At 43.4% G+C, this 17,713-nt stretch overlaps 1 long non-coding RNA gene across 2 annotated transcripts in view; it reads left to right on the top strand.

The window, feature by feature from the left end:
* The first annotated feature begins 730 nt into the window (after positions 1–730).
* Positions 731–17,713, top strand: part of LOC309332542 — a 39,017-nt gene continuing 22,034 nt past the window's right edge. For both annotated transcript variants that reach the window (XR_014152142.1, XR_014152143.1), the window contains exon 1: positions 731–814. This is a non-coding gene — a long non-coding RNA (uncharacterized lncRNA). The remainder of the gene's footprint in view (positions 815–17,713) is intronic.

The following is a 17,713-nucleotide window of genomic DNA, read 5'->3' as shown; positions in this document are numbered from 1 at the left end:
GGTGCCATTTGGCTTTCCTTGATGACTATTGATGGAGGTATAGTCCTACCTTATACCACGGGTCCACCTAGCCCGCTTGTGTCAGCCTTGGCCAGAAGTGGCTCTCCAAGGCCTCAGGCAAGAAAGGATATTTTCTAGACTGCCATACTTTCTGACATCCCCTTTAAACTACAGGCACAGGCGGGCAGGGTGGGGTGTTGAGCGTATGGCCCTCCTTGGGAGTGCAAAACAAGTGCTTTACTGCCGCCGAGCAGTGAGCGTGAAGGATGACGAGCCCGGAAATCTGTCCTGGTTTAAAGAACAAGGGTGGTGTGGAAGGGCACCTGTGGATTCCAGGACAGTTGTGGCAGAGGGAAAGGCGAGCCCAGCACAGCTTGGGAGAGCGAAAGCAACTGGCAAGAGAGAGAGGCCTCCCTGGTGTGGCAGATGCGATGGCTTCAGGACAAACAGCCACTTAAGAGACGACACTAGTTTGCAAAGTGAGGGGAAAGAGTGCGGTCCCTGGTCCCCAGCAGCCTCTGAGAAACAACAGCAGCTTTGGGAAGAGAGGGGCACCAGGAGGGGGAATAGGGATTATGGAGCACTACAAGGGGTGTTGTTTTTTTTGTCCAGCGAAGAAGAATTCCACTGTGCTGCCCTGTCAAGGGAGGAGAGGGGGCTGGCACTGGCAGCAGCAGGGTGGGACAAGGGGAGGGCTGCTATAACTGGTGTTGGCTTGTTGGCAGTCCTCCTGCAGGCAGAATTGTCTGGCTCCTGACTGCTGCAGACGTTTGCAAGGGCAGGAGGGGACCACCTGTGCCAACGCTGTAGCTAGGTAGGTAGAAGGGGCAGTGCCAGGGGGACGGGGTGGTTTGGGACGGGTATTTTATTTGTGTTTTAAATATATAGATATATATTTCATTCCCAACTTTCTGTCTCACTTCTGAATGACCAAAGGCAATTCACTGTCACACACAAAAATTAAAACAATTCTGTAATGTTAAAGGCACCACTTTGCTGGTGTCAGCACAACACAGGCAATGCGGGGCACAGGTGGGCGTTGTCATGCCTGGGAAGGGATTGCTTGAGATGCTCAAGCCTAGCCCTACTGTTTATTTACTCCAGTGACATACCTCTGAGAAGGAGGGGAGGGGAAATGGCTGGTGCTTTGAAGTTTGACTCTCCCACAGCATGCAGAGAGAGCACGAAAAAGTGGTCTCTGTGAGAAGGCTGTCCAAAAAGTCACATCCTACTAAGCAAAAGAATGAAAGATCATTACCCGCCTTCTTTCTCTTCCCCCCTCCCCAATTTGCTCCCCTACAACCTCACAAGGTCTATGACAGCAGTGCCTCACACTGAATGCAACTGACTTGTAGAAAGGACTCTATGAATTGAAAACAAAGATGTTGTAGGTACCCTTGTTAACTATGAAAATCATTGAACAGAAATATTTTTTTTAGGTGACATGCTAGCTTGAGAGAGTCATAACTCCCCTCTCCCAACTCTCTCTCTCTCTGTCTTTCTCTTTTTATAAATTTGGGAACAATGACTCCAAGCCCAATAGTGTCAGCCGCAATGGGTCATCCCTGACACATTCTGGTCCACCCTGAAATGTATTTGGGTGGTGTGAGGGCTCCCTCACATATGACAGAAATATAGGAAATCTGCATGTACTCCCATGTACATGTTTGCCATGCTGAACAGTGTGCACATGTGGTGAAAAGGCTGCATGTATTTTCATCTCAAGTGATGTTGAGCATGCCAATTCCTTTGTAGAAATAATGATAGCAGAGGCAATCAGCAAAAAGTGTTGGTGCTGGTGGCTTAAAATCCAAACTCCCCATCATAAGAATCATTGAAAAGTTGTTGCCTTTAAGTGGTACTCCCAAATTTTCTACCTACTCTTCCTAATGGTGTGCATAATGATCCCAAAGTCCTCCTTTCTCCTGCTTTCTGCTGTTCAAATGAAGAATTCCTAACACCAGCCCCATCAGATGCATTGTGGGGCTTTAAGGCTCAAAACCTGGTCAGAAAATCCATCCATTCATTGACTCATTCAGGGTTTTGTTTTTTAAAAAAGCGAAGTCAATGTGACTTACAACCAGCTATTTAAATAGTAAACATCAAACTGCAAACCGATAAACTAAAAGACAAACAACAGCAAAAGAGAAAAATCGAATGAAAATAAAAAGTCCCAGAACAATAAAAAAACAGAAACCATCATTAAAACAGGGAAACAAACCTCATTCCAGCAGCAAAACAACAGTAAATGCTGCTTAATCCACCACAGGAACACAGGAAGCTGTCATACTGAGTCAGACAATTGTGTTCAGAGACTGATTGAACTTTGGAACTTTTGCATGCAAAATTTTCCTTCCCCAACCCTGCAATATATATATATATATATATTAATATTAAAGCTGCTTCTGAAGGACTTCTTGAAAAACTGGTTCTTTTGCCTGATGCTGAAAGTGCTTGGTGTTGGGCCAAGCTAGACTCTATGGGGAGGGCATTCCATAAATTTGGTATCACCACTGAAAAGGCCCTGCTCCTATTATGCACCTTCAGTCAGCAGGGGCACACAGAGCAGGACCTCAGATGCTGAACGTTGTGTGAGCTTTAATATCAATAATACCACTAAAATAGGTAGAATTTGCACAAGTAATTTTATGTGTTCTCAGTGCTCTGCATACATACTCTCAATAATCATTGCAACAACCATGTAAAGTAGGCCAGTATTATTATTATTATTATTGCAGATGTGGGGCTCAGGTTGAATAGTACTGGCTCACTTAAATCCAACCAGTGAGTATGTGGCTGTGCTGAGGTTTGTTTTGTTTTTTAAAATAACTATTAGGAACTTGCCAGCTGCTAGTTAGGCTGTACGCTGCCTACAACAGTTCTATAAGTCAGTGGGTTAAAGGAAATCCCACCCCCCACTGTTCTAAACCTTGTTTCTCTACATCAAGGAAGGAAATTTTTGGTGGTATTTTGCATTGGTGACATATTACTTCTACCGTCGTTGGTTTCCTATTTGTTTCTGGACCTCGTTTATACCAACTTTATAGTGTTGATGTTAGTATTAAGAGTCCTAAATGGACCAGAACTCATCTACATTAGGGACTGTCTATCTACTTCCTTATGAACCTGCCTAGCAATTAAGGTCAAGGATGGAAATCTTGTAGATATGTGAAATCACATTGGTGTGTGTATTCTCCATGGTAGTGGGTACCAATTTATGAAGTGTTCTCATTAGAATTCTAACAAACCTAGAGGACATATTTCCTGACCATAGAAGAGGTACTCAAAATGAAGCCAAGATACTCAGTAATTAAAATATATTCCTTTACTCTGTGTGTGTGTGTGTTTAAAAATGACTTTACAAGGATAATCTAATTGGCCAATGAGATGTACAAATATAAACCATAATGTTAATATTATGGCTTATTTTTGTATGTCTCGTGTGGCCAACAAGTTTATCCTTGTAAAGTCATTTTTAGTATTATATATATATATATATATATATATATATATATCTGGTACAGAAATATATTTTATTGATTCAGTATCTTGACGTCATTTTCTGCGCTCACTAGTAATCTGCTGTAGGTCTTCAGGTATCTTATAAGGACATTTTGGTTTCAGCAGGCTTGGTTGGCTACTGTGATTTTAAATCTGCTATTTTTTATAGGTTTTGTATTTTCTGATTGAGATTCTGTTATTTTATTAGACTTTTATTAGACTTGCTATCAATTACAGCAAATCTATTGAAAAGTAACTATATTGATTCTTCATTTTTGTGTTTTAAATTTTGTACACTGCCTTATATTTTTTCAGAAAAATGATTAATAATAACAATAATAACAATAATATAAAAATATTAGAAGTAGGGGAAGTAATAGCTGGTGTTTGATGCCTTTATCATGATGATAATCTACATCACCATTCTTCCAGCTACTAACTCATCGCTGTTCTTGAGCACTACTCCCATAGCATTTGAGTCGCACATCAATTTGACAACTCCTACTTTGTCACTCTGGTTTGTCCATGAGATAATTTCAAGTCAAACAAAAAATACGATGATTATTGGGTGTGTGTGTTTTTCTACAGTAAAGTGCTTTGCATTCTGTCTTCGTTCACCACCCGGTGCAGTAGGACACTTCCACTCTCCCACATTTTGTAAGTCAGTAACCAGAGACAGTGACTTCCCTAACATAATCTAGGAAACCATGTGGCATCAACACAAATGCTGCCATATCTTCCACACACATTGCCATGCGGCAACCCAGGTGAGATAACCTACCGCATACATTGCCAGCTGTGTTCTTGCCATAGGTTGCCTTTACCACCGATACAAGTTGCCCAGACAGGTGCTAGGGACAGACAAAACTAAAGGCTGAACGGCAACTGATTTCTGTTCATGGCCACATAAGTACCTCTGCTTCAGAAACCCACGAATGTCAAATTTCAGTGTGTGTCTCCCTCATTTTAAAGTAGCCCATAGCACTTCAGAATTCTTGAGTACCATCTCACAATAGTTTAACGCAGATGTTTTCAACCTTTTTATCTCCACGGCTCCCTTGACCAACTACCTTCTTCCTAGGTTGCACCTTTGGGGCTCAGGAGCCTGCAGAACTGGCAAACCTCTCACACTTCTCTGAACACCCTCCCTTGTGGAGTGTTCCCTCGGCCTCCTCCCCTCTCCCCTCTCCTTGGGAGTCCTCTGGGCAGCCGCTACTGCTGCCCCTGGTCTCTGAGCTGCCCCCTGACCAGCCCCAGGGGCACCATCCACCTGCACGGCTTGTAGCCAGGGCCAACAAACACCTGTGCAAGCCTTTGGGAGGCAGAGACACGAGAGGGCATCAGAGGAGGGAGGGAAGGAAAGAGGGACAGAGGCCAGTGTTGCCCCTGGCACCCCTGACCATCATTCAAGGCAACCCAGGGTGCCATGGCACACTGGTTGAAAACCACTGGTTTAACCTAATATGGGATGACATGGGCAGTTTATATTCTAGATTCAGAGGTGCCTTGACCATGAGATAAGGGGAGTCACCCACTTCTGGCTAAGCTGCATTGGAACGAATGGAAACTGCCAGGCTGAGTGGGAGCTTGGACCTGGAACTGGTCCTGGAAATTCCTATTGCCAGTGTGGTGTAGTGGTTAAGAGCGGTGGACTCGTAATCTGGTGAACCGGGTTCGTGTCTCCGCTCCTCCACATGCAGCTGCTGGGTGATCTTGGGCTAGTCACACTTCTTTGAAGTCTCTCAGCCCCACTCACCTCACAGAGTGTTTGTTGTGGGGGAGGAAGGGAAAGGAGAATGTTAGCCGCTTTGAGATTCCTTAGGGTAGTGATAAAGTGGGATATCAAATCCAAACTACTCCTACTCCTACTCCTACTCCTACTCCTACTCCTCTTCTTCTTCTTCTTCTTCTTCTTCTTCTTCTTCTTCTTCTTCTATGTGATGAGGCTAGCACAGGGTGGCTTCTCAGAGGGATTGTGCCCTATGTTAGATAATAATAATAATAATAATAATAATAATAATAATAATAATAATAATTTTTATTTATACCCCGCCCTCCCCGGCCAGAGCCAGGCTCAGGGCGGCTAACACCAGTAAAATTACAATAAAAACATAATAAGGGGGAATAAAAACAATTTAAAATACAGGTTAACATGCAATTTAAAATGCAGCCTCATTTTAAAAGTAGCCCATGGATCAAAACTGTAAGGTGAGGGAAAACATAAGGGTCAGACTGAGTCCAAACCAAAGGCCAGGCGGAACAGCTCTGTCTTGCAGGCTCTGTGGAAAGATGTCAAGTCCCACAGGGCCCTAGTTTCTTGTGACAGAGCGTTCCACCAAGTCGGGGCGAGTTAGCAGGAATACCATTTGGATTCCCAGTCTGACGTTACGTACGTATTAGCTGCATAAAACACAACAAGGTCAGTGCAGTTGCACATTGATGTACACACCAGAAAGGGAGCAGAGATGCCTTTACCTGATGCACATTACCTGCTTGGTCTCCCCGCACCCAGGCTCCTATTCGTGAAGCCGCCACCTGCGCATGCGCAATGCGGTATTTCTTAAGGTATTTCCCAAGAAGCTACAAGATAGCTATGCATCGTGGGCAGTGTTGTGTGCACACAGATTCAAAAGCCAGTGCTGGGTGTGCACTGGAGCTAGAGAAAATGGTAATGTGTACACAGCCTCAGGCATCAAATTGTCTTAGGCTGGTGCGAACGTACAGTCTGTGAAAGTTCTCCCCGCTACAGGACTCATTGTGAAACTTACGCTTGTTGTCAAACGTTGGACTTTCTTTGAGCCAGTGCCAAACCGAAACAGAGCGTCAGCTCCCATGCCAAATAGCAGTTTGCTGCTGTGGGGGTGGGGCTCCATTAGGATCGGTGCCCCGATGGAAAATGTCAAACCCTTCTCTCCCCACATGCTGCAGCCCCAGTCCTGAACAGGGAGCCCAGCAGCTGCTGTTTGCAGTGAGAAATAGATACATGAAATATTAAACAATATGCTCAGTAAATTAAGAGTAACAGTAGTAGTAGTAGTAATTTTAACAATAAATTACCAGCCCTTCACCAGCAGAATTGAGGGTGGTTTACAGCCAGGGCCATCTTTACCCAGGCGTGCAAGGGGTGCGGGACACCCGGGCGCCAAATTTGGGGGGAGGCCAAATGTATACCTACTGTATACTGGTCCCTCTTGATTGGCGGCAGTGAAAAGCAATGGATCGAAAGTCCTTGCCCCCCCTCCTCAACAACTTTGAGTTTGCCTCCCTAAAAAAAACCCTCAATTAAAGTTAATTTGGGGGTTGGCTAAACCAAATTTGGGGACGCTGGGCAGATCTTTGCACCCCAGCGGCGCATATGCTAAAGACGACCCTGTTTACAACCATTTAAAATTCAGTATTAAGAAGGATAAAACAAATTACAGTCACAGGAATAGGGTGGGTCTTGAAAGCATACATCTCAGATGTCAAAGCCTGGGTAGAGAAGCGAGCCTTCAGCATTCGCCAAAAACTGTACAGTGGAAATGCCAGGCGTACCTCTAACAGGTAGTTTGGACAGCTGATCTACATCCATGCTGAAAACCTAGGGGCTGACTGTGTACCTGTTTGTTCTTCCTGTGGCTATACACTCTCTGGCACAAAAGGTGACATAGATAGTGCCATTTACCTCCTTTTACTTCATAACAATCTCTTGTGCATCTGTGCAAAACTGCAGCATAATTTCACCGCAAGTGTGGTGACATTGCACCATTGCTATTCTCTTAAATCATTTTTAAAAAAAATCCCCCCCCCATATGCAGCAAAAGACCCTCTGAAACCCTAGGGTGGCAGGTGTGCATAACTTGTCGGTGCATTCACAGGGCAGCCCAGTTTCTCCAGTTTAATTCAAAGGTACGTGGACACTGTGGATGTATGTAAACCCACATGGAGTGTATTAGGGAGCAGACAAAATATAGATGATCAAGTAAATTGTAAACAATTGGAGCCAGCTGCACCAAAAGGAAGAGAAGCCACCTGTTGGGTGAAAAGGCCCAAAGTATTGAAATAGTTAGCAATGGGAACTGGAGATGAAAAATATGACGTGATCATCGTTCGGTGCAAAAAAACCAAGTAGGTATTACTTGTAGCACCACACCGAACCATTATCCGCATACACATATAAAGCACCGCTGTGTACACACAATTTAAAAAAATTACAGAGATGCCAGAGTAAATATTAACTGTTTGCAGATAGATAAAATAAAAATGCTTTTAAAATAGAATGTTTTCATGCTGTTTTCAGAGAATTTGAACATTTGCAGGTCCCTTTATTTAATAAGTATTTTAAATTCTTGATAAATTAATTCTAAACTGAGCAACTTTCAGAACATGAATTTCCTTCCTTTCTGTTTGAGATTGCACTCTAAGCAAGGTATTGCTTTAGCACGCAATGCTATTTGCAAATGTAGTTGCCGGCACAAGGAGTTTGACAGGGAGCGCTTTGAAGAAAGCTGGCCCAGCCTTCTCTTGCGCCTTTAACAGGGATTTATCTGCAGAGATCAGCCCATAAAACATTTCATGGCATGGAGATAAGCATGTTCACCTGCAAATGTGTGGCACGGAGATCAAAACAGCGCTGAGGTAGCAGCTTTCAAAAGCTGACAACCAAACTCCAAGGGCGATGGTCTGCTTGTTTGGTGCTGCTATCTATTCTGTGCCACCCGCAATTATCCCGCAAGTCATTTTTGACTAACAGTGATGCACATAAAGATTGGCACAGTCCAAATGTGGCTAAAGTATGTCAGGTATATTAATTCAGCAACCTGTCACTGATAAAACATTGCTAGAGGAAGCAGCTGTCTGGAAGGGGTGTCAGAATTTGCAGATGTTCAGGTGCAGTTATGCTCCTTACAAATGTGACTCAAATGACGGTGCTTGGAGGAAGAGAGATTTTTCTCACTCTCACAATTCACGTCTGTGTGTATGTGCACATGGGTAAATAGGTAGCATTTTCACTTTTCTGAATATGTATGGCAAATACTGTATGGCAAGTATATCAAAGAGATATAGAAGTACAGGCCTCCTCAGGATTGAGGAGAATCTTCATTAGCAGATCCTCCAAGTGTCCCTATTTTCTAGGGTCATCCCTGATTTGGAGAAGCCGTCCCAGTTTCTGAGGTGGCATCTACACACATATAAAAAACGCTGTGAAAATGCTTTAAAAAAAAAAAAATCTGAAAAATATATACTGAATTTGCCATAGCTCACCATTGCCATCTAGTGTCACATTTGTATATTGCACTTTACAACACATTTAAATCATTTTATTTGCAGCAGTATAGCTGAGTCCTGATTTCATCTAGGAATGTCCCACTTTTCCTTAGGATGTCCCTATTTTCATTGGAGAAAAGTTGGAGGGTATGTTATCCGACCCCCGAACTGTCTGAAAGCAATCCTTTATAGTTTTTTTTTTTTTTAAAAAAGTTTTATGTTTTATTATGTTTTAATATATGTTGGAAGTGCTCCAGAGTGGCTGGAGCAACCCAGTAAGATGTGTGGGGTAAAAATAGTAAAATTATTACTATGGAATGGGACGTCCCTATTTTCATCAGAGAAATGTTAGAGGGCGTGCATTGGCTGTTAATGTATCTTCCCTGATAATGCAGAAAGTGGTGTGGGAGGCTTCAGTTGCCTCAGGCACTACTCTCCCCACCTCCAAAATTGGAAGCGAACCACCAGCCAAGGGAGGAAAAATACCCCAAGCAATTGGAGGGGTGGGATCCCCCCCCCAATTTATGGCCTCTTTTGAAGTTAACATTACACACTTCCCACCCTTTAACAGCCATTATATGTATGTCAGTTCACAATCTTCCACTTTTAAACATACAGCTGGAGGCAGACATGTGAACAAGCACGGTTGCACCATCAAATAGTTAAGGATGCTGGGAATTATAGCTCTTTGCATGGTAAACTACAGTTTCCAGAGTTTCTAGAGGGAAATAACACGCTTTCAATGTTTGGTGTGTACATAGATCTGCTCTCACAAGCAGATGAGGTAGTGAACCTCTGTTTGGGCTGTCTCATGGGGTGTGTGTCACATAAATGAACTATCCGTGTAGATATAGCACTGTACATAGAAAACTGGTTGTCAGGAATAAGAGTTCAATCCTTCTTCACTTGAAAGGTTGGGGAGGCAGAACACAAAGAGGGGCAGGAGAAGACATGTGCTGCAAGGGGCAGCAGGAAAAGACAAATTTGGGGGGCAAGAAGAGGTGGGAAGGGAAGTCTGAATGGAGATGGAGGGTCAAGGAGCTAAGTGGGCATGGGGTGGGCAGAAAAGAAGGGAGGTGAAAGATGGAGAAAACCCTCTCACACACGCACATGCACACACACACACACAACTGTTTGCTCTTGTGTAGGTGGTTTGGGAGGGGATGGAGCCAGCGTTTCACTCACTGATCTAAATAGTTTAACTTACTCATATTCCATGCTGACTCCTTTCCCGAAGCACAGTGTTAACACATAAAAGTACACCGTACAATATCCAATTAAAAAGTCATAAATAGGATCCGTGTAATGATTTTAATCTATTTTCTTAATACCCAAAAAAGGGCTGACCAAATAAAACTAGCGGTGGTTTTATAAGGCATTAATAATAACAACATTTGGAAGGAAATTTCACGTTACAAAGACAGTTCCCACTTCTGTACGGCTTTATCACAAAAGCCTTCCCACTTGTTAGGGAGGGACACTGGGGGTGCGCTCGAGTTAATGCCATTTCTAAAGGATCCCAGAGCAGGCGATGGATGTGGAATCATGCTTGATATGTCATATAGCAAGGCATAGAGATTTCCAGTTCCCTTTTGCTACCTGAAAAGGATGAATAACATGGAAAGTTCTATCCTGCTCAATTGTTTAGATTATAATCCATACATATCACCTTTATTTGTCTGATACTGGTACAGTAATCTTCTTTCTGTCTTCCAGAGACAAGCCTCCTATGTTTGGGGCTTTGCTGATGATGCTATCCCACCATTTTTGATAAATCAGACATCTTGTTGATGCATATCCAGTGCTAAGATTTTTAAAGCAAAATTTAAAGTTGCCAGCTTTTCTCAGTGGTAGCTATCTAGTCTTTTACATATTGTATATGTTTGGTTTATTAATGTATTTGGATGACTTTGTGTGATTTTATGATTTTGTTGTTTAAACTTATGCCAATAAAGGCTAATAACAACAATAATAACAATAACTACAACAGTGCCCCTAATAATAATAACTAAAACGTCCTCCTCAAATTTGGAAAAGGAGTTATTTCTTTAATTTTGGGGGAAATCCAAAAATTTCCTTGACCACTGCGGAGCCGAACACCAAATGTAGAGCCTGCCAAGCAAAAGTTGTCCCCAACCAGTATTAGAGAAACTTCAGGACTAGGCTGCTTATTAATTTGATTATAACTTACATTTATTAATCGCCTGTTAACACTAGTTTCCAAAATGAAATAGGTGATTGTGTAGCAGAAAGATTGTGTGGCAGGATTTGGTATATTATGTCATTTTACAATCTAGCATAAGGTGACACCATTATATGATATATTGTGAACAAACCATGGACGCAGTAGTACCTGAGCTATATATTTCGCTTATTTAAAACCTTGTAATTGTGGCACTGATTGTCCTGTTAATATACAGAGAAACAGAAATGGGTGCAGAAATCAGGGATAGTGTTTTCCTTAATAATGGAATGGGGACACCAGCTCCTGCCCCACTGCTTAAAGTGGTGTCCAAACTTTTTTCTAAGAGGGCCAGATTTGATGAAGTGGGGGCCCGTGAGGGCCGACCAAAGCTGTTGACCTTTTTTTAGGAGCTTTTTTTAATGGTCGAAGTTATTGAGCTTTTTTTTTAAGATTTAAGTTGTTGAGGTTTTTTTTAAAGGATTTTACCCCAGGAAATAAAACTGCCACAGAGGCCAGAGATTAAACCGACCGGCGGGCCAGATTAGGCCCCAGAAATAGACTTTGGACAGCCCACTTAGACCCCCTTCTCTGCTTTTCCAGAATATGGGAGAGAACCCAGGAGTCCTGGTGTCAGCTTCGCCTCATTCCACTGCACTCCCCCCCCCCCACCTGCCCTTTCTCTATCACTTGCTTTCACTCTGAAGATCGGCTTTTCTTGTTTCGTCTGCTCTGCTGCCTGCTAGCACTCGCCCCGTTCCCCACAGAAAGCCTATCCAGGAGGGGGTGGGGGTGGGCATGTTGGCATGGGTAGAAGGGAAGGGGGTGGCACAAGGAGACTGGCAAAGCTGCCAGCCAGGGGCAGACTGGGTCATGGCTGTTGGCACCGAGTCTCTGCCTTCTCTGTGTGAGCTGCATTAGTGATAGAAACGCAATGCCCCCTTCGGACAATAAAAGTGTTCTCTCCCCCAACCCAATCGCCCCCTAATCTGATGCCAGGGCTTTGGAGATGAAGTTCCCATCGCTGGAAGAAAACAGATGCCACCTCCTATTCAGCAGGCTGGTATAGAGCACAACAATGGCCCAGCACACAGCCTGTGCCAACTGAGGGGGGCACCCTATTGAGCTTGCCTCTCCCCAAATAACAGCTGCACAGAGACGGCTTAGGAGAGGAAACCGCTGCCAAGCCATCCCTACCCAGGGGCATGGGGTGGGGAAGGGGATGTGCCTTCTTTAAGGAGAGTGCCCAGGGCAGACAATTGCCCTCCTCCTCGGCTGCGGGGATTTCACAGGTTTACGCGCGCCTCTCGGGCGTCACCATGGCACCTTCTTGGCACACTCTGCCCATGCAAGACAGAGCCGGCGTTGCCATGGCACCAGCGGGCACCTCGTCAATCGAGGCTTTGTTCAAAGTTCTACCCCTTGAAACTGGAATTTCAGGACATGAGAGGCGGCTGAGGGGAGATCCCTGAGCCCAATATAGCCCCCACCCCTACCAGGACTCCAGACATCCAACCCCCCCGCCTGCCCGCCTGCCAATATCTCCAGTCTGTCAGACACTCTTTCTGCTCCAAAGGCCTAGCTCTGTCCCCGCTCAATAGCCTCCTCAGCAAAGAGACACTCAGAGACATTTGGGCAGAACAATGTGCCTCCTCTACCCCTTCCCAGCAATGGCAAAAATTAATAATAATAATAAAATCTAACCCACAATTCCCTGCACTTTAATGGCACCCCAAAATCTGCTGCTGAATGGAGCCACGGTCTAACTGCAACGAGACTTGCCGCTCAGCCCTTTCCTGAAGATTTCTCCCTCAAATTTCCCATTGCCACAGGGACCACAGAGGCATCATTCACTGGCAGTGTCTGTGTTTGTGCCAAAGCAGTAAGGGGCCTGGGTTACAGTGGGGCAGGTGCTTGCACCTTGAATAGTGTGCAGGTGTTGCTTACGGATCCCAGTTTTCCAGGGACAGTCCCAGAATTGCAGAAGCCATCCCCATTTCTGCTCTGATGCCCGATTGCCCCGTCCACAACTTTTGAGAACAATTAAAAGTGGTGTGGGGTGTGTGTGTGAAAAATGGAGTCCTGTTTATACTGAAAATAAAATACCTGCACCAAATGAAGGAAACAGCGAAGCTGGCATACAAAGTCCTTCCTATAATTTTGAAGGCAAAGGTAACTTATCCACTTTAAATTCTTCAATTGCAATGCTTCCTGAGCCAGCCATTTTTTTTTAAGGAAACATGTAGAGTGTTTATTCCTTTATTGGAAAATGGAGCCTGACCCTGTCTACTCAGAAGTAAGTCCTATTGTATTCAATGGAACTTACTCCCAGGTATCTGGGTAAAGACTGGGCGGCCTTAGACTGCAATCCTAAGCATTTTTACTCAGAACTAACTCTCGCTGAATTCAATAGGATTTACTCTCTGGTATGTATTTATTGTTTTATCTATTTGGGTTGTTTGTTTGTTTGTTTAATTTATATACCGCCCTATACCTGGGGCTCTCAGGGCAGTTCACAGAATAAAATCAAGATATAAAACCCACCTTTGATTACCCACCTTTTTCTCTGACAAGGACTCAAAGCAGCTTACAGCTAGCATTTTATTTCATTCCTGTTGGATTTCTCTGTTGAAAGCGTTGTACATTTGCTTGTACATTTTTTCTTTACAACATTCCTGTGAGGTAGGTTAGACTGAGAGGTTGTAATTGGCTCAAGGTGACAGATGTGTGGGGCAAGATTAAACACGGGAGAAGCTTCCTGATGTAGAAGAGAATGTCCCTATATTTATTTGAGAAATGTTGGTGGTTGTGGTATCAGGATGGGGTATTGCATAGGAAGAGTGACCATTTTTCAGAGAGGGGAAGGAGGGTACGCTTATAGGACAAGCCAGGTCTGCTGAACTTCCCCTCTTCTCCACAATTATTCATGGTGACAGAGGAGCCTTGTCCTCTCTTTCACCTGTGGCTGCCTCAGAACAGAACAGGCAACCCCAGTGCAGAGAGAGGAAAGGGAGGCCTACTAATCTGAGAAAAGAGGGTGCCTCTTGGCACATCGCAGAAGAGTCCAGAGGTATAAATGGCTGCCTGCTGGAGCAGAGGCCACAGAAGCATCTCGAAAACCCAACTCTGTTTAGCAGGGGTGGGGAAGCGCTTTTTGAGTCTGGAGAGCCACATTGTCTAGGGAGCAACATTCTGGGGGCCATATGCCATGGGTAGGCAAACCAAGGCCCAGGGGCCGGATCCGGCCCAGTCGCCTTCTAAATCCAGCCTGTGGATGGTCCGGGAATCTGTGTGTTTTTACATGAGTAGAATGTGTCCTTTTATTTAAAAGGCATCCCTGGATTATTTTGGGGGCCTGCCTGGTGTTTTTACGTGAGTAGAATGTGTGCTTTTATTTAAAGTGCATCTCTGGGTTATTTGTGGGGCATAGGAATTCATTCATCCGTGCGCCCCCCCCCAAAAAAAATTTAGTCCGGCCCCCCACAAGGTCTGAGGGACAGTGGACCGGCCCCCTGCTGAAAAAGTTTGCTGACCCCTGCCATATGCCAATAGTGGGTGGGGCCACAGGCAAAACTGGGGAGGGTAAAGGACGTGGCTCTTATTTTTGCACAATAGGCTGAATTCCAGCCACACCCCCCCCCAGTGGTTTCTACACACACATATGTCTCCATACTACATCCAGGCCAGCAAGATGCTTTATTGCAGATCGAAGGCACATTTCAGCCAGGCAAAAGCCCTTGGGAAAGACACAAAGGCTGGCTTATGCAGAGTGTGGACAAGAGGTAGGCCTGGGGGCGTAGGTTCCAGGTCCCAGGGGCCCTGGGTGCCATGGCTCCCACAAAATGTTGAACGAGGGTGCAGGGCACCCATAAAGTGCAGTGAGACGACATCATCACACCCACCCACCCCCTGGAGCGCGCAACGCTATGTCACTGTGCCCTGCTATGTGAGCAAGTGACGTCATCTCGCTGGGGGCTTGATTGACGTAGTAGTGCGCACACCACAAAGGGTGTAATGACATAGTACGTGCGCCTCGCAGCATGCATGTGCACCCTGGAGACAGCGGGCAGCCCCAGGCACCTGCAGTTGTGGGGTGCAAGCCGGCGCCATTGCCCAGGGGCTAGATAGAGGTGCCTGCTTGAAGCACGAGGTTCCCCCCACATTATCTCCACAGGATAATGAATAAAAGAGCTGTAAGGTTATTGTAGCCCCTTCCAGCCCAGACCAAACATAAAGCAATCTGCTCACCAACCTCCCTTTGCACTGAAGTAAAGTCAAGTTTTACTTTCCTTAATCAACAAAGGAGCTCCATGGTGTCCGACAAGGAGTGGTTTTTCGGACTGCTTCATGTATAAAAAAAAATTCTTCATGAAGACAACTGCTAGGAATGAAAAGTAGTATATAACCACGTTCGTCATCAGGTATGAAAATCATACAAGTATCTCTTTGGCTACGATTATGCTGCCTCAGCTTTTGGCCTCTGCAATTGCAGCCAAAGAGATTAAGGTAGGTAGGCGTGTTGGTCTGACGCAGTCAAAGTATATTAAAAAAAATTAAAAAATTGTCCAGTAGCACCTCAGAGACCGACTAAGTTTGTTCTTGGCATAAACTTTCGTGTGCATGCGCACAAAAGCTTATACCAAGAACAAACTTAGTCGGTCTCTATTTTTTACATATATTATATTTTTATTAGTTTTCAAACACAAAACAAATTTATACATTCCATACATCTTAATTGCATCTTACTTCTCTTTTTTGACTTCCCTCAATTTGTCTGCCATTCCTTCCTATTGTTACTTTTTACACATTTCTGCCCTTTTAACCCTTTCCCCTCACAGAGCTTCCTTAAAGCTTACAAACGTAATTTTATTATCACTCAGTTTTTGCATATATTGGATAAGCTTTTCCCAATCTTCTGTAAATCTTTGATCTCGTCGATTCCGGATCCTTTCTGTCATTCTGTCCAGTTCTGCATAATCCATCATTTTAGTTCTCCATTCTTCTATCGTAGGTAATTCCTCCTGTTTCCATTTCTGGGCCATCAATATTCTTGCTGCTGTCACTGTATATGAAAACAACTTCTTTTCTTTCTTATTTATCTCACTACCTGTAATGCCTAGTAAAAATGCTTCTGGTTTCTTAACAAATGTATATTTCAACATTTTCTTCAATTCATTATAAATCATTTCCCAAAAGCATTTTACCTTCTTACATTCCCACCACATATGAAAAAAGCTACCTTCTTTTTCTTACATTTCCAACATTTGTTACTTATCTTATACATTTTTGCTAACTTCACAGGTGTTACATACCATCGGTACATCATTTTCATAACATTTTCTTTTATAACTGTGCATTCAGTGAATCTTAAACCATCTTTCCAAAGTCTTTCCCAATCCTCCAAACTTAGTCGGTCTCTAAGGTGCTACTGGACATTAAAAAAAATATCTATATATAGCAAAAGAGATATTCATGGCAGCATCAGATACGTTGCTGCGTACAAGCACGTGCATTTTTCTTTACATTAAGGTTAGTTCTGTGTAGGGAAAGGGCCATGTGAGACATACTTTTTAAATGTAAAGATTTAGTTTTTTTAATACAGAGAAATAACTCCCATCAAGATCCCTCACCCACTCACAATTTCCTAAAACAACCCCTTCCCCACACTCAACATTACCTGTTTATCAGCAGCCAGCAAAATGATGCTTTGTTAACAAAAACCCCTCTCATATTTTCTTTCTCTGCTTTCAAAATAGGAGCCTAATTCATGATTTGTGTAGGCTACCGCTTTCCGATTTGTAACGAAAGGTCTAGACTCACCATTAGTTTCTCAAGTACAAATACAGGGTTGTGGTGGTGTCGTCCCGTGGTTTTTTGTGTTCTTTGCTTTTGTGTGTTCTCTGGACTCTAAACAGTGGCTAATCTTAACTATGGATAACAAAAACAAGCCCGCTTCATAAACTATGGTTTGAAAAAGAGCTTGATTCCAGCAATACCTAGTTAAGATTAACCTTGGTTTGTCTGGGTTTAGATGGTATGAAAAGCTGTGGTTAATCTAAAATGGGAGTGAAACCTTCCAAAGCCTCTTTGCAGCTACACCAGAAGAAAAAGGGGAGAGTACAAGCTCTCATAATGTCGAACTATGGCATAGTGCTACATTTGAAACGGCCAAACGTGTGTAACTTGAGTACTTTGGAATAGTTGTCCATATGCAATTACTATCAGCAGTACTCTGTGATCAACAATAATCATAAGAGTACATTTTACCTGTAGAGCCTATTGAGCAAAGACTGGTGTTGCTAAACAATTTTTCATGAATATGAATCCGAGTCCTTTGGACTACAGTATCTCCAAATAGCCATATGTCAGTATTTATCAATATTTTAAAAGACGGGGTTTGAAAGTTCTCCAACTTTATATTATAAACTGCCCTGTGATCCTCAGATGAAGGGTGTATATAAATTTAATTTAATTTAATAAAAATAGCTCATATCAATGGCCCTTTTAAGGTCCCTACTGAGTATTTCTAGTGTGAACTCACCCATGACTTTAAAGTTTTTTATACAGAAGGTATTTTGTCCTTTAGAAGAGCACAGATACAACGAAAACATTTTTATTCAAAATTTTATTCCCTAAGGATTTATCATCATCTTATCATCACAGATCTTAAGTAGAAAAATAATAGTAGTATTTATTTCACAGTAGAGGCTACACCCTCGGAAAAGTTCAGCCCCAATGCTAGAAACATGTCTCACAATTGTAGATAATTTTCATTATCTTATT

Source organism: Podarcis erhardii, assembly GCF_964252035.2.
Source record: "Podarcis erhardii genome assembly, chromosome: 17".
Classification (NCBI taxonomy): Eukaryota; Metazoa; Chordata; class Lepidosauria; order Squamata; family Lacertidae; genus Podarcis; species Podarcis erhardii.
Note: the sequence above shows the minus strand (reverse complement) of the source record. Positions and strands in the feature narration are given on the sequence as shown.